We start from the raw sequence: 22,230 nt of genomic DNA, 5'->3' as shown, positions 1-22,230 counted from the left end.
CTTGGGGGCAAAGTTGAGGACACTGGACATTTAGGAGGAGAAGATGGGTCACTCGAAGTGAAAGTTCAGGGACCTCATCGTTGCACTAAGTCAGCCCCGCTGGGAGCTCTGTGGCAGGGGCCGGGCACAATTTATGGCGAGTCAGAGAGAGGACCAGTGATTTTCCTTTATCTTCAAGCTGTGTCATTGCAAGGAAAAATGTTGCTTTCAAACACGTGGACACACAGTCACAGACACACAATGAAACCTTACAACTTTTGGTAAATTGTGCTCCGTCCATCAGGGGAAATAAACTGAATTGTGAAATAACCCCTCTCCTTTCAGATCCTAAAATCTCCCCTGTGAAGGCCAGGGCCTGAGCACAATGGCACAGCTAAATAAACGGCCACCAATAAGGCTGTGAACTGAGTGATGAGTAAGTGTGATCTTTGCTTTCTCAAGTCCCATGAAGACAAATAGGAAAAGCTGGTGAACGATCGGCTGTAAAAAAAAAAAGGAAAGAGTTCAACTACCAAGACAGTGCAGCCTGTCCTTCCAGGAGGAGGAGTGTCCCCACCTGCATCTGCCCCCCCTCCCCCGGAGGGTGTCTCCAAAGGGCAGCATTACACGGGCTTTGTCTCCACCAGAGTTAAGCCGTCGCCTCACACACGGACTCTGGACTCCCACAGAATCCCCCACACCTTATCAGGTGAGGCCACAGCAGTAGGATTTGCATTTTAGAATGGAGTTATCATTCTAAGAGCTGTGTAATCACAATGATTTGCCACGAACGGCCTCCTGAATAGACACAGAAAGCAGAGGTGGCCTCTGGTTACTTCCTGTCTGAAGTTACTTCCTCTCTCCTAGGTCTGCACTGACAGTTTTGGTTCTGATGTACAGACTTTGTTTTCTTCGTGATTATGGTCTTGATGTCTCTTTAGCTCTCTGACTGATTCCTTATGGAAGACAAAAAGATACTGGATTCCATCTAGAACATGTATAAACACGTAGGCAGTCACCGTGCAGAAAAGACTGAAGACATCCCTCACTGCTGGAGGAACACCTCTGAGAATAGAAGGGAACCGCAGAGAAGTAACATTTCAGGGCTGGTCGCCTCTGACAGTCATGCTGGTTACACCTCAGACTACGTTTACAGGCAAAGGTCTCAATATACCATCCAGGGAAAGGATGCAGGGGAGGAAAGGAAAGTGGAAGCAGAAATCATTAAAGTGTCAACTATTATAGGAATGAGAGAAAGAATAGGAATCCTCAGAGGATCTGGAGAAAGGGCGGTCCAGAGAATCACGGGGAGCCAAGAAAACAGTGTTTTGGAAAACAAATGCCTAGAAAATTCTCGGGGGACCGGCAGTCAGCTGTGCTGTACGCCGCCGCACTGGGAGGAGAATGAAGGTCAGGATCTACTGAGCCACTGTTTCACGAGAGCATCCTATTCGTGGGGCGTGGAGCTAGCTGCGAGGAACACAAAGAAAATGCAAAAAATAACTTGTCTTTGCATAACTTCCAATATGGTGCGGGGGAGAGATGTGAACATAGTTTAAATGCAGTGAGGCAAGGGGCCTCATAGAATTACGTGCTGCGGTAGAAGAGGGCGGAGAGAGCAGGAATCACAGGCGGTTTCCTGGAGCAGGTGAACACTAACCCCGGGACCACCGGGATGCCGCAGTGGCTGTGACTACTGCCCACTCTACCCGGGAGATTGCGGACGTGCCTGGGGAGAAACTCCTCGGAGGGAACAGGGACAAGAAAATAGGTTTTTCTCTTCTCAAACTCTTGCCTGATCCAAACTGCTTTAAAAAAACAAATTCAAAGTGATTCTTTCAAATTGCAAAGTTCGTCTTTCTGTTTTTGTCCTCCCGTATCAAAGAAGCTTATCAAGTTGGCCGAAAGAACCAGGCTCTGAGTCACATACCCTCGGCCAGCACTTCTGGGCTGCTTGTGCGTGGGTCCAGGTGGTCCTTTGATGCTGGGCACGGGGAGGGCGTGTGGTATACGGATAAACACTTCTGGGTGATAAGACTCACAACAAGGGCCCTGAGCGATGCCCAACAGATGTTCCCCTTAAGCAGCTGCTCCTGGACGTGACTGCTCCCAGACACAGCTTACTGTCACCCTGGCAGCTCCTTGTAGCCGACAGCCACGTGTGACCCGCCGCACGGACAGCGATCCCACCTGGCACCTGGGAGCCTTCCGCCTGGCGGCCCAGCCTGCTGCTGCAGCGGCTGTCCCGGGGCCTGGCGCTGAGGGAGTCCAGCTGACCCGCGTCGGAACGCCTTCTGAAAGCCTTGGGGAAAAGATGCCAGCTCCGCCTCTCCCTCCCCTCCTCCGACTTCCATTCCTGAATCAGGCACTTCGTGGACCATTCCTTTTACTTTTACTGCCACTCACAGCACTCACCCTTATTACACACGATGCTTGAAGGAAGTTGAAGCCACAGACTCCCTGCTATTTGTAAGTTTTCTACACTCTCATTTCCCCTCCGGGGACAACTTGGCTGGTCCATCTCTAGTCCAGGGAGATGCGACCTTCCATCGCCCTGGTGTGTTTTAGGAGGCAAGCATTCATGTGAGCAAATACAACTGAATGGCACTGAGCTTTCATCGTGAGAACACAGGACTGCCTCCTGCTGGAAGTTTTCTTCTTCCACCTCAAGTTTCCAGCCACATGGTTTAGGCGGCTCGGGGACAGTGGGGATCCCAAGAGCAGCCAGAATCTGGTACTCAACCAGTGAGGAGCCGTATAGATGGAAACCCATCAGCTTCAGAAACCCCCATTACTCCCTGATTTATGAAGGAAAAAGAGAGACTGAGAAGCTGTGGATTTTCCTTGTTCCTGAAACACGCACTCCCCCCAGGAGAAACCCCTGGGCTGTGCTGGCCGACCCCCTTGGTGATGTCAGGGTTATGACTTGGTGTGAGCTTCTCCCAATCTCGTCCTCACCCGCCCCAGCTTCCGTGGTGTGAATCAGGGTCCTGGGGCACAGAGCTCCCGTCTGGCGTGGTCAACTTGCTCCTCATAAAGAAACCGCCTCCCCTGTTCTCATTTCTTTTTCTCTCTCTCTCTTACTGTTTGCACAGCTGAAATTGGGAGTGTGCTGGGATCAAGTCCTAGGATACAGGAAAAGATAGATTAGAAATTATTTGTAAGCTACGTAACTCATGTTGACCAGAAATTGCAAAAAACAGCCCTTTTCAGGTATGGGATGGGGTCCTCCTGTGCTAGCTCAGCGTGGTTGGAAGTCTTGCTGCTGAAGGTAAGCGCATCCTGAGAAGACAGCCCAGCAAAGCAGAGCTTTCCTGCCGTTCAGTCACGCCTCCTCAGCTTCCTTCTCCTCGGCACCATCTGCTTTTTTCACTTAACCTCTTCAAGGAGGTTAGCCACAGCCGATCTTTTCCGAGCTACCATCTTGTCTGTATGGCCAAATGGATTGGGGAACTCTACTTGAAGGCAAAGCCCAATGTGAACTCATCTTTTAACCATTTCCTTCCTGTGACTTGTCACATGGTGTCTTCCCATCAAGTGGCTGAAAAAAACAAAAAAGTTCTGTTTGCAATGGGATGCTACTGGAGTTTACAGAACATCCAGAGAGTAACCAGGAGAAATTCGTGCGAGTCCTTAAAAATTTTTGTTTGTAATTCCCTGTACCGTCTCTATTTTTGGTTTATCTCTGGGACGGGGGCTCCAGTGAATATCAAACAGCAAGATGAACGGGGTGTCCAGCAAAGCAACAGAACTCCGACAGTTCCCCAGAAGGAGGAGCAAACTGGCCCCACGACACTGAGCGATGTCTGCAAGTCAGCTGCCCGTACGTAGGCGCTGCTGACGGATGGAGCCGTCTGGACTCGGATCAGCGCTGCGGTCAGGGCGTTTAGTGTCCGTAAGGGTCTCTGGGTCACCAGAGCTCCTTTCTCAGCAGTGTGCACATGCGATTTTTTTTTTTTGTTATTGAAGTATAGTTGATTTACAATCCTGTGTTGGCTTCTGGTGCACAGCCTAGTGGTTCAGTTACACATATCCTTTTCACGTGCTTTTTCATTATCGGCTATCACAAGGTGAATAGAGTCCCCTGTGCTCTACAGTAGGGCCTTGTTGTTTATCTATTTTGTATACAGTAGTATCGGCAAATCACAAACTCCCAATTTATCCCTCCACACCCCCTTCCCCCCTGGCAACTCTAAGTTTGTTTTCTATGTCTGTGAGTCTATTTCTGTTTTGTAAATAAGTTCATTTGTGTGTGTGTGGTTTTTTTTTAGATTCCACATAGAAGTGATAGCATAGGGTATTTTTTTTTTTCCTTTCTGGCTTACTTCACTTAGAATGACGATCTCCAGGTCCATCCGTGGTGCTGCAAATGGCATTATTTTATTCTCTTTTTTATGGCTGAGTAGTTTTCCACCACCCCCACACACATCACAACTTCTTTCTCCAGTCATCTGTCAATGGATAGGTTGCTTCCACCTCTTGGCTGTTGTAAATAGTGCTGCTGTGGACATTGGGGTTCATGTGTCTTTTCATATGAATATTTTTATTTATGTTCACCATCACGTTGTACTTTTGCAGCTGTTTGTCTTAGAGTGAAATGAAGTCAGAAATGGGAATACATTGAAAAAGTTCAAATTGCTATGGAAATGGAATGTTTTGCTATAAGCAAAGGCAGATAAGAATGGAACTCCCAATTTCTGTTGGCTGGTGTTCTGGGAATACTGTCCCTGACAGACGGGAGAGGTAACCTGGTTCCTGCTGCACTCACTTCCCTGTAGACGACACTGTCCCTGCTTCTGTTGGTTTGCCGGGCCAGGTGGAACCTGATCATAGCCTCCTATTGTTGACGGGCACGCCAGGGACCCACCTGCTGTCTGATGACAGGTGGGGAGGAGGCAGTCCCCGTGGCTCGGTATTGCCTGAGACAACTCGGGAGCTTCCGGGCCATTTTGTTGAATCTGTTTCTCCAAAAACATCTATTGCATCAACAGTCTTTCTGACAGTCTCCATTTGCCACGTGAGAAAGTTTAGGAAGCAACCTGTAAAAGCAGGGAGAGAAGTCCAGACACACAGAGGAGAAGACTTGCTCTGAGCGGCTGCTTTGATTTTTCCATTTTCAGAATTTCAGATTTCCTTGGCACATCAGTAAGTTGTAAATTCCATTAGGGACATAAAAGCTATGGATTTGGGGATGGGCTGGACCATGCAGGTGAGAGGTCTCTGCTTTGCTTCTCTCAGAGGCTAGCTTGTATCTATGCTATTAATGAAATAAAAAATGAATATGGCAGGAGCAAATGATTTCAGTTCCCAAACTGCCTTTGGAGGGTGACTGGCAACGCTGAGCCCCCCTGAACAGCTAGGGAGGGGGAGGGCAGGGCAGCCCCCAGCCCCTCTGATGCATGTGTTTTTGCAGCTCGCCTTTGGGTCCGAGGGTACAGCCCTGTGGGTCAGAGGGAAGCCCTGGGGTCAGCGCTGGCACCGCCCCTGCTTAGCTCTTGGCCACGGTCCCTGTAGGTATTCCAGACGGACCAGGATCCTGCGTAGCAAGTCCTATGTAATAATTTCTGGTCCTCGAATTGCATTCACCTAGTTTCAATTTCACTACGAATGGATTGTGGTTCATAATTTAAAAGGAAGGATTTATGTGCACCGAGCAATTTCAGAAGTGGACTCGGGATCTATTATTCTGCAGTGACTCTCTGCCCTTCAGCCCAGAGGGCTTTGGAGATAAGAAACTGTACCTTGAAGGGTACTTTTTGACTTGTCCAGACGGCTGCCTTTTTGACTGACCAGCTTTAGAGAATTCCTGTTGTCAAACTGTAAAACTTTGGTCCAATCAGAAACCCGAGGGAACGCCTTCAGCAAACCTCTTTATACAGATCTGCGTGGAAAGAGGGAAGGTCACAGATGAGGATTTCCCCTCCCGGCAGCGAGCAGCCGAAGTGGTGAGCGCGGAGGGAACTCTGCCGCGGAGAGGCGCGCCCGGCCCCGGTCCCGGGAGCACAGAGCTGGTCTTCCGACGCCTGCGTCATCAAAACGCAGCGGAAGCTTCCCGCCTTCCTGGGCCTCCATGGGCGGGCTTTCCTCCTTGAGCCGGCAGTTCCCCGGGCTTCCCCAGATGAGCAGGTGGCTGATGACAGCTGGATAGGTGTTTTTCATACATGATTAATGCGATGGCAGATAACTGGAATTACAGGCGATTTACAGAAACATGGCCTTATGTGTATAAAAGAAGTTTTTAAAAAGTCTGTTTTAAAATAGCCGTCAAATGACTCAGTGGCCATGGGTAAGACAGAGCTTTTCAGAGATAAGCCCCTATGCTGTGTGCTGGTTGCGCCTGTTTGAGCCAAACGTGGTTGAAGGTTGGCTCACTCCTGAGAGAGACGGGCCTCACACACCCGAGGTTCCACCTTTAACATGACCTCTTTGTATTTATTAGCACTTCTTTCTTCCAAGAAACCAAAATGAGGAATGATGCATTCATTGTCTTAGGGTGGGTTTCCTAGGAAACCGGGCCTGGAAACGGGCTTTGTGTGCAAGAATGTGGCTGGGGAGGGCTCTGGGAGTCCACCCCTGTGCAGGATGGAGGAGGAAGGAATAGGCAGAGGAAGACCGTGACGCAGTCCCCAGCAGGCTGCCACTGGCCCTGGTCCCTTGGGACCTCGGGGGCAGGGACAGTCCTGCAGAGATTTTTCTGACTTGAGGCAACCACACACACCAGCCATTAGATGTGTGTTGTCTCTGGGAGGCACCATGAACTTGGGCAGGGCAGAGCAATTCTCAGAGAGGGATCCAGCTGGGATCCGAGAAGCTAACACTCTCAGTGCTGGAGGACCAGTGCCTGAGTGGCGCAGGGAGAGGGTGGGGCGGCCCCACACCACCCAACACACATCCCTGTGTGACTTAGCTCTTAGTTTTTTGCAAAGCCTGGTGCATCTCTTTCCCAAGGGACTCTTTGCTTCCCATCAATACATTTGCTTGCTTTTGGGGTTCGAGTTCCTGTGTGTGTGCCACACCCTGTAACATACATTCATGTCTATTACCATATCCACACAGTCTATGGCTCTGTCTGCCCAGGTGTGCTCTGCCGGCGTGCTCAGACTTCACAGGTCGTTCTGGGTGTGCAGAGGCAGACACAGTCTGGGAGAGGAGGTGCTTTTGAAATGAGTTTTTATCTTCAGTAGTTTTTGTATTGGAGTCTAGTTGATTTACAATGTTTCAGGCATACAGCAAAGTGATTCAGTTCTACATATGTATAAATCTATTCTTTTTAAGATTCTTTTCCATTGTAGGTTATTACAAGACATTGAATACAGTTCCCTGTATTCTGCTGTACAGTAGGTCCCTGCTGGTTTATTTTATATCTGTTAATCCCAAACTCCTAATTTATCCCTCCCTCCATTTCCCCTTTGGTAACCATAAGTTTGTTTTCTATGTCTGTGAGTCTGTTTTGGCTTGTAAATAAGTTCATTTGTATCATTTGTTAAATTCCACATATAAGCAATATCGTATTTGCCTTTTTGTCCAGCTTTCTTCACTGACCTGACAATCTCCAGGTCCATTCATGTTGCTGCAAATGGCATTATTTCACTTTTTATGGCTGAGTAGTATTCCATTGTATAAATATACCACATCTTCTTTATCCATTCGTCTGTTGATGGGCACTTAGGTTGTTTGCATGTCTCGGCTATTGTAAATAGTGCTGTTATGAACATTGGGGTGTGTGCATCTTTTCGAATTAGAGTTGAAACAAGCTTTTTAAAAATGTGATTTAAAATCTTCTGCCAGGTCTGGGTGTGGCCATAAGGACCACAGCATCCTGAGTGTTTGCAGCCCTAAGATGACCCACCCAGCATTTTCCCTCTAAGAGTAGGTTGTGATCGCTGTGCGGAACTTGGACAGGGAAATGTGTTCTTCCACCAGAGAAACAGACACCTCCCTGAGGAATCTTGGCTGGGAGACCTTGGCCACGGAGAGCTGGCCAGCTCTAGAGCGCTGTGAGGTTGTTCCATGAAGTAAAAACTGGAGGCCTGCAGACAGGTCCAGGGGTGGCGACGTCCTGCTCTTGAGTGACATTTCCAAGTGTAATTCACAGACGCAGCAAGCCTGGAAAATGCTTGCTGTCAACCCCTGAGGTGTTGGAATTCTTTATCTGATTATGTGGATGAAGAGGAGGAGGCTCTGGGAGGTAAACCAACCGCCCCCGTGGTCTGCGCGGCTTACAAGTAAGATGCCCAGCGTTCCGGTCTCTTCCACGTGGTCCCCGTCACTCTGCTGTTCTGGTGCAGTTGTATCACCCCCTTTCTGTCCACACGAATTTCTTGACTCACATGATGTATGATGCGCCTTTTGAGTCCAGGCCTCTTGACACAAAACCCCACAAGCTTCCCCTAAGGCCTTGCCAACAGTCTTAGGAAGTTACAGCTGGTCCAGTGTCCGTGGCTGGTACAGACCCTTCCACGTGAGCAGCGTCCTCGACTCTGCGCACGGTCTTCTCTCTTCCTGCACACGACGGACCAGGAGCAACTGGCATCGACTGCATTTTTCATTAAGTTTCTTCTCCGATATATACAATTACAAAAACGTGAGCCAAAAGAAACACTGGCGTAGGGGCGGAGAGATGTTCATTTTTATTAGGTTAACGAGGCCCTTCTGCATTCTTCTTAAGACTCAGGCCATTTGGACCTGGGCTGATTTTTAGAGCTGAGCTACACTGTCTGGTGTGTGGATGAGCAGTTCAGACTCTGAAAGTCAACCCTCTGCCCAACGAGACGCTTGGTGTTTTCCCAGGAAACGGCAGCGGGACTGCAGCTGCCGAGGAGAAGAGCCCACGGAGCTCGTCCGGGATGAGGCCTTGGGGTGAGGCCGGCGCCCGGCGAGCGTCGGGCGGTGAGAGACGCACCAGCACCGGCCGCGCCCCGCGCTGGGCTGCCCCACGGCACAGCCATCGTGGCACTGAGAGCCAGAGACGGACATCTCAAGTTCCCCGCCCTCAAGTAACCGCAAGGGTTATCGAGCCTCTTGGTTACGAGAACACCGGGGGGTATGACTTCAAAAGTGTTTCGTAACATGAGCTTAATATGACTCCAGCTTCAAACAACTAATTGACTGGCTCCCCACGCAGAAACCTAGTCATGGTGGGAGCTGTGACACCCTCCCCAGGCGCCACCTACAGGGCCTTAGGCATGCCTTCGCAGAAAGCATCAGTTTCCGTTTTTATTCAGAATGGCATTCCCCCACCTCCCATGAATGGTAAAGGAGCTTTCTGGTTAGAATTTAGTTTGGAATAATGAGTCGTCTTAAAGAGACATTAATTTCCAAAAAAAAAAAAAAACCTTAAACCATGCTTTTCAATAGTTCCTCCATCACATGGTTGAAGGAAAAAGATTTATTTTTCTAAGTGACTTTTTAACTTATGAGACAAGAGAGGCAGAAAGAAAGGGGGAAAGAGAGAGAGAGAAACTGGGCTCTCGTGTGTGTGTAGGAAAAAAAGTTCCTTTCGAACTTTCACTTTCATTAAAATACACAGCGAAACTAGAGCCTGAGACTGCTCCCAGTTTAGAGCTCACAAATACACCCCCAAGTAAAAGCCAAAGGCCAGGAGGGCCCTCCCCAAATGCCAGCTAGGGACCCTCTTGCGTGAGGTTTAGAAACGAACAGAAAACGCCACTCACTCGTCAGTAAAAGCAGTGGGTATCACCTTGGTCTCCAAGTAACATTTTCCTGTACAGCTGCCGGAGACAGACTTCTCGGTTATATAAGTGACTCATTTGAGCATTAAAGGCCTTGGAAGGGGCCAAAAGTAAGGGAAGAGAAAAGAAAGGGAGGAGAAAGGAGGGGCCAGTTAAGTGTTGTCATTTTCCTGAGTTGCTCACCTGGCAGCTTCAGAAGAGTGAAGCCCCAGGCTAAGCTTGGTAGAGACGGACAGGCGTGTGGGAGACGCTCACCAGAATGACCGAGGCCCGAGACCATCTAAAGCATCTCGGCCACCACCATCCCCTCATCCCGGTTTGGCCAGTTTTCTGCTTCAGTGGTTCATTCAGGACTTTTCCCCTTCCCTTTCTCCCTGGTCTTTCCAGGCACCCCAAAAATGTGGGTTCTCCCCCCTCCTGATGTGGCCTTTTGGGTGCGTTCAGTATGGGGATGCAATTTTGCAAAAGCCATTTTGACAGGGTTTTTAAAAAAAAAAACAAACTGTAAAAGCTCCAGCTCGTAACAGTTACTAGATAGCATGTGAAACAAGACATTGTCACCTTATCCATGTGCTTGGCTTATTCTGGACCCACCTGCTTCTCTGGTCTCAGCCTTGGCCTCCGGGAAAGAGTCAGGGATGGGGTAGACACATCCAGAGGGCACCTTAGCTGGTATCAAAGATTTGTCTTCACCTGTTTTGATATGACTGCCTCAAACTGCTCCCGAAGTGCCTGACTTTGGAACAAGCCCTCTTAGAGAAAAAAACTAATATGACCAAGAAATCATGGGGTAAAGAGTTCCGAACTGGCCGTTGGAGGCCGCCCCATCTTCTGGCTTCACTTTTAGCAGCCTTCTTTTATACAACTTGGAAGATAAGCCTTTACCCCATTCGGGATGCTATGAAGCTCACAGCAAGGACTGCTGGAGTCAGAACTTTTCTTGGGCTAGAAAATACTAATCTGGAAAATTTCCGATCATTTCCTCCTTCAGCCCCGACAAGGAGAGTAAGGGGGGAAATGTAATACTGTAATGAAATAAACACAGGAAGAAGGCTACTGATTATTAAAGCCATAGTTGGATGTCTGCCCGCAAGACTGAGACTCACTGTTTATTACTGACCCCAGTAAGGCTGACACGTGCACGTCCTCTGAAACTGACTTACTTGCTCTGAAGACCTGGCAGATCCGCTCAAAGGCCCCGTGCGTGTCCCGTGGGAACCACCCTTGGGGAGGGTGGGAGGATGGTTCCCACCCTTCATGGGCACGTCTGCTCAATTTGGGGAGGTTTCTGATTATCTTGTCACTTCACGCGAGCTGTCGCTCTTTCCCGCTGGGCTGACCCAGATGTAGAACTCAGCTCCTTTCCGTGATGGCCACAAACATTATGCATATAAATCCTTGCGTGTATAGACTTAATGTTATTTGTATTTGGGATTAAAACAGAGAAAATTCAAATTGTGAAATATTTAAAATATACAGGCAGAAATAGCTAATAATGTAATGAGAGCCAGTGTCCCATCTACCCAGACTTAGGGATCCTAGCCTCATACCACACTTCTCTGGATACGTCTTTGAGAAGCAGTAGGACACTGCTGACACAGCTGAGGTTCCCGGGCAGCCCTCCCCGACCGTGGCCCACCTCTTCCTCCAGCGTGTTACTGCTTTCATCACCTGAGTGTTTATTATTCCCATGCCTGGTTTTATACTTTTTTTACTTATATACGGGGTCATAATCAGTATAGATGATTATATTTCAGGGTTTTAATGTCACACAGTTGATATCAAACTGCCTATGACATTCTGTAACTTGGTTTGTTTTTCATCCAACATCAATGCCTGCGGCTCTGTACCAGCCCATTGCAAGAACAGCCCACCACTTACCCGTTTTCCCACTAATGAACACTCAGGCTGTTCTCAGTCTGAGCTGTCACACACAGTGCTGCGTGAACACTCTTTTCTCCCTTGAACACGAGTGTGAGAGTTTCCTTAGGGGATATACCAAAACCACCAGCGGACCCTTCACCTCTCCCAGAGCCTCTAGGCTCGTGTCGATTGCTAGTTCCAATATTTCTTCCTTTTAAATTCCTCTCTCACTCTCTTTTGTGTGAAATATCCTCTGTCGCTCACAGTTATCTGCATTGTGTGTCTGGTTGAGCAGTTTAGCTCTTTGCCGCCCTTGCACCTAAACTCAGCTCCTGGTTTACCTCTGCGTGTTCAGTCCCATCACAGCATCCTGCAGCACAAAACCAGCCCAGTAGCCCCCCTTCTCTTAATAGGACACAGGCTCTCTAGAAGGTGAATGTGATCGTAAAAGGGGTTTGCTTTCTCCCTCCCGTTTGAGAAGGGATCCCCACAGGATGGCGCTTTGCTGTCTCTCTTCGTCCAGGGAATAATCATCACGCGCTTGGGAGGTTTGGTCTTGAAGAATCAAATACACGATTCATTCCTTCAGCAATCATTTTACTAAGTGTTTCCCTGGCACTGTACTAGGTGCTGGAATGATCACAAAGAAGGACAGACTCGAAAGAACTCTGATTAGTCAGGGAAGTAAACCCTTAAATGCAACACTCTGAAAACCTTTCCTCCAAGAGTAGAGCAGAGTGCTGTGGAAATACTGAGACAAGAATGTTAATTGTATTGAGAAAGCTTCAGAAAAGAGATGGCAGCAGAAAGAATAATTGCTATTCCAGCAAGAGCCTGGGAGTCTAGTGTGGTTGGGACTGAAGAATTTGGTGGCCAGATTTCAGAATCTGGGAAGAAAAATTGAGACGTAGTTGCAAGGAGGGTAGCTTGGTCCAGGGTTTGCGTGGTTGTCGGCACCAGGCTCAGCTGTTTGAGTTGCAGTCTATAATCAACGGGGAGCCACAGGCGTTTAAAAAAACGAAGGCGTTGTAATACTAAGTCTGGGCTATAAAACAAATTAGCAGCTGTTCATAAACGTGGAGAGCAGGTAGGTGGCTGTCCCTGGGAGAACACAGAGGGACCGAACCAAGGTAGTCAGGGGCAAATGGAAGGAAAGTAATTCAGGAAATTTGAGAACAAATCAGGATTTGCTATGGTTAAACACAAAGATGGGCCTGGATCTGTGAGTGATGAAAGGAAGAAAGAGTTAAAAACAAAAAGAATCCGAGCTCGGAGGCTAATTAGGTCAAGATGCCATTCTCCAAGGAAAGGACTTGGGGAAGAGAGACAAGTCCTTGTCGAAAGGTCATGAATTTGATGTAGGTAATTTTGAATGTCAAGTGCCCATAAGCAACCATATGGAGTTGTCGTCAGTGGTCAGTGGAACTGGGGTCCAGTATTCGGGAGAAGTAAGGCTGAGGGGAGAGTTTGGGGGAGGGTTTTAATATTGTCAAAAGCAGCAGAGAAGTCAAAGAAGATGAATGCAGAGTATTGTTACTTAGCACAAGTTCATGCGCCTGACGCACTGTGAAGCCAAACAGACGGAAATGTCACTTTCTCTCATTTACGGGAGCACAGCTGAAGATCTCCGAGTTTTGTGAAATATACTCTAGGGGGACTAGAAGGTGGAACAGAGCTCTGATCCTCCCTACTGAATTATTCACAGCCAGTGTTATCAAATATCAAGCCAGCAACAATTCAGAACAGCCTCTCAGGGTCACAGTTCCTTGGTCCCCAAAATGAGATTCTCAACCAATGCCCCAGAAGGGGAGAACCCCCACCAACGCCCCACCAGAGATGGAGCTGAACGAGTGACCAAGGCTCATCCTAAAGGGACATCTGTTCTGTCTAGCTCCGCTGCAGGCAAAGCCAGAGCAGGAGGGAAGGATGCCCTGGTGTCGTCACAGGCGAGCCCACTGACGCCGTCTTCCCTGGCCAGCGCAGGCACTGACACACACACTCAACAAACATGGTCCCACGAAAGGTCAGACGAGGCCCAGCCCCCAGATCCAGTTCCGGTCCCAGGCGGAGGCTTCCAGAGTGGCCTGGCTCTGAGAACGGACCCAAAGCGGCTCCCAGGGAGCCCAGAACGGCTCACTTCCCACACGGGAAGGAGCCCAGGTGGAGCGGAGAGAATGTCCCCTCCTGTGTGACCGGAGCGGCTCAGCCCGAAACCACACACACAAACACATAACCAACCAACGAGCTACGGTCGCACAGACAGAGGAGGTGTCATCTGAAAATTCCACCTCCACTCCCAGACAGAGGCCTCCGGACAGCCGGGCCCAGCTCCCGAAAGAGAACGGACCCAGAGCAGCTCCCTTCCCTGTGGGAAGAGCCCAGGTGGATGGGGAGAATTCCCAGCCTGCGCGAGCTGGAGCCACTCACCCCCAGGCGACACCGCGTGTGGACGCAGCTCCGGACATCTTCTCGGCTCCAAACAGCCTCGGGCCGGGGCGGCCGGCGCCCATCAGGGAGGGTCCTTTCCAGTTCCTGGAGGGAAGTGAGCTCCGGCTGCTGCTGGGACCCAGGAAGGGAGGCTGCCCCCAGCTGGGGTCGACCTGCCATGGGCACAGACTCCTGCACTGGTTTCACCTAGATTTGTTACTGAACACAAGTCCCTGTGCCCGAGGCACTGGGAGGCCAAACAAGCCGGAACGCCGGGTCTGGAGCAGAGAGAGGGCTGCTGCTGGGCTGAGCAAGGATCGCGGACGGCCGGCGTTCCCGAAATGCCAGACTCTCAAGGGTTTCCCCGAGCCTTTTTAAAGGCTGGGTGAGGGTGGGGCTCCCAGGGTCTGTGACCAGCTGTGCACAATTCTCTGATTGGCTGACGGTGCTCAATCCTTAGGCGCCAGAAGGTCTGGGGGCCACATGCTCATGATCATCAAGTAGTTAATTTCTTTCATTTGGTGGTGGTTTTTACCGTCTGAAAAAACTCAGGAAATATGCATGAGATACAATTATCTGGGCACTTCAGTGAGGAGCTACAGCGGAGGTGATGGGGGAGGGGGTCTGTCTCAGGAAGGCCCATAGGGTCCTGCTGGGTGACAGCAGAAGGTGCATGCAACCGGCAGTCAGGGGGTCCTTGTGGACACTGTCCAAGAGCAGAGTCAGTAGCAGGACAGCAGAAAAGGTTATATTCGAATAAATGGAAGTTGGTGTGGCGGACACTGCCAATTCCCTTGCAATCACCTTCCCTCCCAGTCTGCCTTCCTGCCAGAACTCCGGTTTGATCTGAGTGAGCACCCAGGGATGCCTGCGTGAAACAGTTCTGGTCAATGGGACGTAGCAGGAATCTCTTGGGATTTCTGGGGAAGTTTTGGTGTCCTTTGCTCCTTTTCCTCTTTCCCTTTGCTCTTTGTCTCTCTAACTTCTCAGAACACTAAATGAAGCCACAAGTTTGGGGATGAATCCCTATGGATCCAGGAGGGCGGGAAGGTGGCTCTGCTGGGCACCCACAGCCCCAGCCTCTCTGCGCCTATGAGCCCTTGGAAGAGCTTTAATTGGATAATTTAGAGCTGTGTTGGCTGGCTGTGTTTTCCTTCTCAGAAGGTGATTCCTCAAGCTGGTCGTAACCTGAGGCATTGGCAACAGAAAATCTCAGTGTCGTCAACGTTGATGGCAAGATTGACTTGCCCTCCCCTGAAGTGATAATCCTGTGGGTGTCTGCACGGGAATCCCTCGCCATAGCTATAAACATGCAGACACTCGGGCATCGCCCTGGGCTAACTGCATCAGTCCATGCTGGAAGGGAGCCTGGGAATCTGCTTTTAAAAGTCTAAGGTTTGAGAAATCCAGCTTTGACTGACGGCGCCTCTGTGCCACTTTCAGATTGATGCCTGTGGGCACGTCGTCTGCAATGACCCGCAGCAGGGGAGGTGAATTTGTCTCCATGACTTTGGGGGTGGATGGTTATGCCTGTATCTGGATGGGTTAGAAAACATAATTTAAGGGCTAATTAAAAGCCCAGTGGTCAAGAAAGTCACGTGGGGATGTGACATGCTCCAGCTTGGTTCAATAAAGCATCCAGGCCTGGCGCCGTTCACTTCTGTGAAGGATAGGGGAGCGTGAGGCGACCGGATTACCGAGGGGCACGTAAGGAAAGGGGTGAATCCTTTCAGCTCCCTGGCCGTTAAGCCCACAGGCACATGTGATACCTCTGGAGAAAACAAAGCCAGAAAAGCCCACAGAGGAGATGGGTGGGGGGTGGAGATTGGAGTTGGAAGCCAAGTGAGTTAGTTTACACCTGGTACATTTTGAGAAACCACAGTTTTTCGCACCACTATGCAGTCCTTGCTGGGAGTCACTAGGGCAGATTATTACACATTCCCACTTGCCATTTGAATCCTTAAGTAACAGCAGGCAACTTAAAAAAAAAGTCTCGTCTTAACTCTGGGACTGAACATAAGGTCACATCCAGTGAGCAGAGCATGTCAGCTGTGCGTCACCACGGAAAGTGGGCGAAGTGTGCAGTTGCTTATTCGCAGTTCATCTCTTTGAATACCTATTCTGAAGCGCTCTTTTTTCCATACGGTGTGTTGTCCAAATTAAAATACCCTCTGAAGTAATTACAGCGAGGTAAAACCAAGATAACACGCTGGCATCACGCTGGTGGTCTATGCAGTACTTACCCTGAAATCCAAATGATCAAAACTAGCCTCATGGAAACATGCAGACACTCAAAGGTTGTAAGAAAAGATACAGGAACTAAATGTGTGAAGCACTTCCAGTGCCACTGGGTAAACCTGTAAACCCCGCCGCAGAGGGCTCACTGACTTCCCTCTAGTCCCAAAGCTGGCTGGGCGGCAGGAAAGACAATTAAAGCATGAGACATCAGCAAACTCCTTTACAGCTAAAAACGCAGGAAAGCAAACCTTTAGGCAAAAATGTTAAAAATAAGCTCATTTTGGTGAAACGAAGCTGCTTGAATACATCATTTTTATGGAGACTATCCACAGTGTGGGATGGGAAGGCGCAGAGGACAGTCCCGAGAGACTTCCGCTTGCTTTACATCAGGAAGGACAGGGGAGGAGGGCGCGTGGGGTCTCTCTCCATTTACCTGAGAATGAACAAGTGATGATGGAGGCCAGCCTGTGCTGGCTGCGGGCGACCTGGCTCCCCCAGCGGTCCGTGTGATCAGAGTGAACGTTCTGGGAACGCAAGGCCAGGAAGCCGTTCAAGAAACTGGTAGGTTAAATAAAGTAGCAGGATCTTTGCCCTGTAAGACAAGGAAGACAAGAGAGAGAAAGAGGGGGGGAGAGAGAAAGCCATCTAACGCTTCTGTGTTGGTCGGCTGAAACCACATCTTGAAACCAGGTGCTAAAAATGACCCAAGGCAACAGCTAGAACGGCTTTGTAGATAAGCGCATTTTGTAATAGTACCCGGAAACGGCAGTTTCGTTTAGATAGACCATCCTTCCTTTCTTCTTGTACGAAAATCTTGCCAAGACCAGATTTAGGTTTCTGTGGGTCTACCTTGATAAAAAAACAAAAACAAAGCAAGAAGCTGCTCCACCCCAGTGCTTACCATTTTCAGAGAGATGCGTTCTAAGGGGCTTCCTCAGGGTTGGGAAACTGGATCAAACCAGGTCAAAGAGAAATCTGGCCCCGCGTGCTGGTGCAGGCTGGTTTCATAGGCACAAGGTCTCCGGGCTTGAGCATCCTATCGACAACGTCACGTCTCTGGAAGGACTTTATCTACGGAGACGGTGTCCTTTCCCTCACTGTTCCCCTCAGTCCTCGTACAACCAGAGTGGAGACCTCGACAGAGCACTAGGCCCTCGCCTGGTCTGCCGCCCTCACCAGCTTTCACCTTTGAATCAGTTTCACCTTCACCTCCCACTCGCAGCTTATTCACCTGATGAGAGGTAACCAAACCTACAAAGCCATAAATTCGTGTGTCAAATGTTTTCCTGCCAAACAGGAAAAGCAGAAGCCCAAGCGGCCCCCGCTTTCCCCATCCGGGATTTTCTTGGATTCTTTTAGAAATAACATTAGCTTTTTTTGGAATAAAAGGTTGATGTTGCACTCCCGGAGTTGAATTTAATCAGCAACAGGTGTGCTTTGACTCCGGCGGTGGCGCCGCCCCTGAGGGCCGAGGGGCCGCGGGCCCGCGGCGCGGGGCCCGACTTCCCGGGGTGCGGGTGGGGGGCAGGCGCCGGCGGCAGCAGCTCCTGCCCTCGGAATCGGCCCCAGCACCCAAGTCTAGGGCTGTGGTGGGACTTAGAACACTCTGTGACTCGCGGGCGTAGATGCATTTTTACGTGACTCCCGCACCCTGGACTTCCCTTTGCCCAAAGCTGGGCACGAGCAGGACCAGGCTGGGTGCGGGGCAGCGAGCCCGGCTCCGTGAGGGCCTGCGGGGCTCAGTGCGACACGCGTCTCGTTCTCAGGCGGGAGGCGCTTCGCTCCTCTGCTTGTACGAGCTGACATAGTCCTACGTCGCCTGCCCTCAGGGTGTGTGGCGAGGATCAGGGCTGGAGCTCGGGGAGGTCCGGGGAGGAGCGGCACACCGTTGGGGCTGAGCAGTAGGATACGTTTGTCTGTGCCTTGGAGCTGGACCGGATTTGATCCCAAGTCAAACTTCAGGCATCAGACCGCATGGAGGGCAAAGACTTCGGAACAAAGTTACTTGGAAGTCACACATTGACAAACACCTGCTTCAAGCTTAGCTCCTAGGCTCGTCCCCCTCTCCCTGAGTTTAAAGGGAAGTGCCAGCCCTGGAAGGGTTAAGAGATGACCGTGTCCTTGTGCGTCCTCTCGGCCAACTTTTCTCCAGCCTGCTGCAGCTCGAAAAAGTTGAGATTAATCTTCGTAAAAGCACTCATATTGCAAAGGCTCGTGTGACTCTCGCCCTAACACTGGGCCCTTTATAGCCTGGTGTTTAACCACCCTGGAATGTTATTCTTTCCATCGCCTTCACGACTGTACTTGGAAACCACTGGCTCTTATTCCAGCGCAAAACTCAATCTGCCCTTTCTTTGACAGACTTCAGAACATTCCAAATCCACCTCATTCTACAAGTTTCCACTGAATCAAAATGAGAGGTGCACGTTTGACTGAGTGGCTGGTCCCCCTTCAGAGTCTGGGTGAGGAAGTCTGGTCCACGGGACACAGACGAACGGTCCCCACCCAACTTCGCCTCAGCGTCCCCTGGCGGGGTCTTCCCCCAGCCTTGTGGCTGATGGGGCCTGTGCCCGTCCGAGGAAACAAAACATGGGTTTTGGAAATCTGATGGCGCCGAGCCTTTGATCACTGATTTCTAACCGTCTTGAAACCCTTTTGCCTTCCAACAGTTGCAGGCTGTGGTTTTCTCGCGTGTGCAAGGTGACTAACAGCACCGCCACTCTCTACGTGGGGAACGTTCCTCTAGTCCCCAAGCCACCTGCTGCCTTCCGGCACCTCGTATCAGCTCCGCCATCGGCCACGGGCTGACATTTCAGCGTTCAGACGCTCCCCTCCCCCACCTCAGAAAGGAAAGAAAAGTGACAGGAGGAGAAAAAGGCTCATTTGGCAATAGTTTGCTCTTGCTATTTGGCCTGGAGAAAGGCATTCAAAGTGGTGGAAGATTGCTCAGTAACAGCTGGCGAGCACCAGGGTGTGAGGCTGATTTTCAGATACGACAGGCACTTACAGGAACGCTGCCAGATACAGCTGTTTAAAAGCCTTAATAAACAGCAAGTCAATACTAATTTTTGCCAAATTAATCTTTTCCCTGACAGCCCATCACAGCAATTATGCTTAGGCTTATTGTAAACACACAATTGTCAAACAGGGACGCTGCAGCCTTGAAAATACTGTGGTTTGGTTCAGTCTCTCTTGAGAATTTTTTTTTTTTGGTCCCTTTTGGTATGTAGAATTGTAAGTCTTTCCATTTTATTTCCAGTCACCATTTTGGCTTTTTCTGGCCTCACGTCAGTGTGAATAAAATTTCACGTTCAAACATCTCTTCTGGCAAGCTGCTGATAAAATGTGAAATGATGATGGGGAGGGTTTGCGCTGATGGGTTCTGCCAAGAAGGCATGACTCTAACCAGCGCGGACAGAGGGCCCGGCGCCGTCCTCAGGGGTCTCCAGGTCCCGGAGCAAGAACTGCACCTTCACTTCCTGCCTCCTACATGGGATCTGGTTCGGGATACCAAGGATGAGATGTTGGCTGAGTCAGAGAGAGAGCTGAGTCTAACGTCTCTGTAGACACACGTACTGTGAAGTGTGTGTGTCTTGGTTCCGAGGTTACTCCTCCCTCCCGCAGCTCCCAGCCTCCCTCCTTTGGGACTGTGGTGTCAGGCAGCTCCCACCCTTACAAGCCATCGTTTTGTGTGAGGATCTGGAATCTTCTCTGTTAGGGAAGGCTCTTCCATACTGGCACCTGGTTCCAAATAAAGCTAGGGAAATCTCCTTTAAGCATCTTTTTAGAAGGGACCATTTCTTTTTCTTTTTTTTAAATTTATTTTTTTGTAGGGGGAGGTAATTAGGTTTCTATTTATTTATTTTAGAGGAGGTACTGGGGATTGAACTCAAGACCCTGGGCATGCCAAGCACACCCTCTACCACTTGAGCTATACCCTCTCCTCAGGACCATGTCTTCTTATCCTGATACAATATAAGCAGAGCCCGGGAAGTAGGGTCTTTTATTTCTTTCATCAAGTCAGACTCACACATTGTTATTAGAAAAACAATTGAGCACCCTGTTCACCATTTTGTTTTAATGGAGGCACTGGGGATTGAACCCAGGACCTCATGCACGCTAAGCACGCGCTCTACCACTGAGCTATACTCTCCCACGTCAACGTTTCAGTTTAGCATTTTATAAACTCGTCTCCTGAAATTTCTCCCCTGTGCTCAGCACTCCCACTTGTCTGACACCTTTCTTCTCCTTGGCTTCTCAGTTTCTCGATGTGACTAGCGTATAGTCTTTTACTTTTGTAACTAAGACACTCTTGTTTGTTTATGCAGACCAAACGAAGACAGCACCACTCATTTTGAAATTCTTTCTTTCAATCTCTTTGTAACCTTAGGTTTCTTAAAAAATTTCCATTCCTCTTCACCTCTCAATGCTTGTCTGCAAGGTTTAATTCCCATCTACATTTAAAGAGCTTTGAAGTCATCAAAGAAACAGCACTGAACTGCTGCGGAGGAAAACTGGTGATGTCCCACTCATCTTTCGACATATCATCGCACTTGTTGGGCACCTACTCTGGGCTGTGACATTCAAGTTGCTTTGGAGGTAAAGAAATTGTTCTATTTCAGGGAAACAGAGAGATCTGTGCTGTTGGGTGACTCACGTGAATGCATCCATTAGGTGACCCAGTGAGGTAAACGTTCGGGGCTTAGACTTAGGGTTTCACTGCGGCACCTTCCCACTAGCTCAATGTTCAGCTCTCAGCAGAAGAGGAGAACTTTTCTGTTTCTACAGTTACCTTCAAATGAGAGTTACGAATGGAGCAAGAAAATGCAGCTCAAAATCTCTTTCAACAAATAAACATTAACAGAGCACCTGTGTGTAACAAAGACTTTCATGTTCCAGCAGATAACTGATTTATTGTAAATTTCCACATAAATTTTTTATACTAAATCAAAGAACCAGAGAACTAGGATGTTTATGGGGGTTTACTGGAATCTGGTAAGTTAAATATTCTTGGTTTAATTGAACGGAGCTGTCGGGGACTGACTGGAAGTGGGCACCTTGTGAACAAGACTGATGGTGTCTTTGTAAAGAACTTCTAACTCCATCTGAAATTATACTGAAGTTGGAGCCAAAGCCCCATCGTCTCTAGTTCCCAATCATCTTAGGTGGAACCAATGAAACTGTCACTTTTGTAGGAAAAAAGGATATTTAGGCACTTTCCTATAGCTCAGTCTACCTTTCAGATGTTTGGGGCAACTCTTCTGAAAAAGACAAGAGGTCCACAGAAACAGTATATGGGCTGTTGATGTGCTTGGTTAATTCTGAATTCATAAATGGAAAAAAATTCTTAATCGTCAGTCGGAGTCAGGACAGACGTTCTTTGTCGTCAGGACTGCTGCTGACCACTCCTGTCTCATTCAGAAGGAGCTCCTTCTCTTTATGGCAATGAGGTGAAGAGTCACAGAGACCAGCCTTCATCCTTAGCCATGTTTGCTAACTGGACTGACCGGAAGGCACTATTTGACTGATTTTTCACTGTTGACTCATTCACGTTAGAATAAATGGGAATGGGGATTTTGATGATTCTTTCTTGTGTATGTTAGAGAGTTGATTCAACCCTCTCCCAGCCTTTTTTTCCTTTTCTAATTTGTTATCATTTTGACTCTGGTGCCTTGGTAAAGACAGTCCACGTTCAGCACCATTGCTGAGCTGCCCAGAATGCCTATACTGGAGGTCCAGGAATCCTGCGGAGGGCTTCAGGGCAGGGAACTCGGTGTACATCACCGCTGTGCCTTAGAGTTACAAGTATGAGCTGCTGTGCCCAGGCCAGACTCTGGCTTCCTTAAAAGTGGAGGATTTCTCAGGCAACGCCTGTCAGAGGGCCTTCTCAGTGTCTGGGGAAGGAACGCCTGGGCCCAGGGTGGCCACTCCCCTCTTCTGCGCCTCATGGCTTCTGCCCTGACATTGATTTGGGACCTCTCATCTGGCTGGGTCTGATATCCAAATAGAATACGGTCACGCATGGTAAGAA

This window comes from Vicugna pacos, chromosome 29, assembly GCF_048564905.1.
Source record: "Vicugna pacos chromosome 29, VicPac4, whole genome shotgun sequence".
Classification (NCBI taxonomy): Eukaryota; Metazoa; Chordata; class Mammalia; order Artiodactyla; family Camelidae; genus Vicugna; species Vicugna pacos.
Note: the sequence above shows the minus strand (reverse complement) of the source record.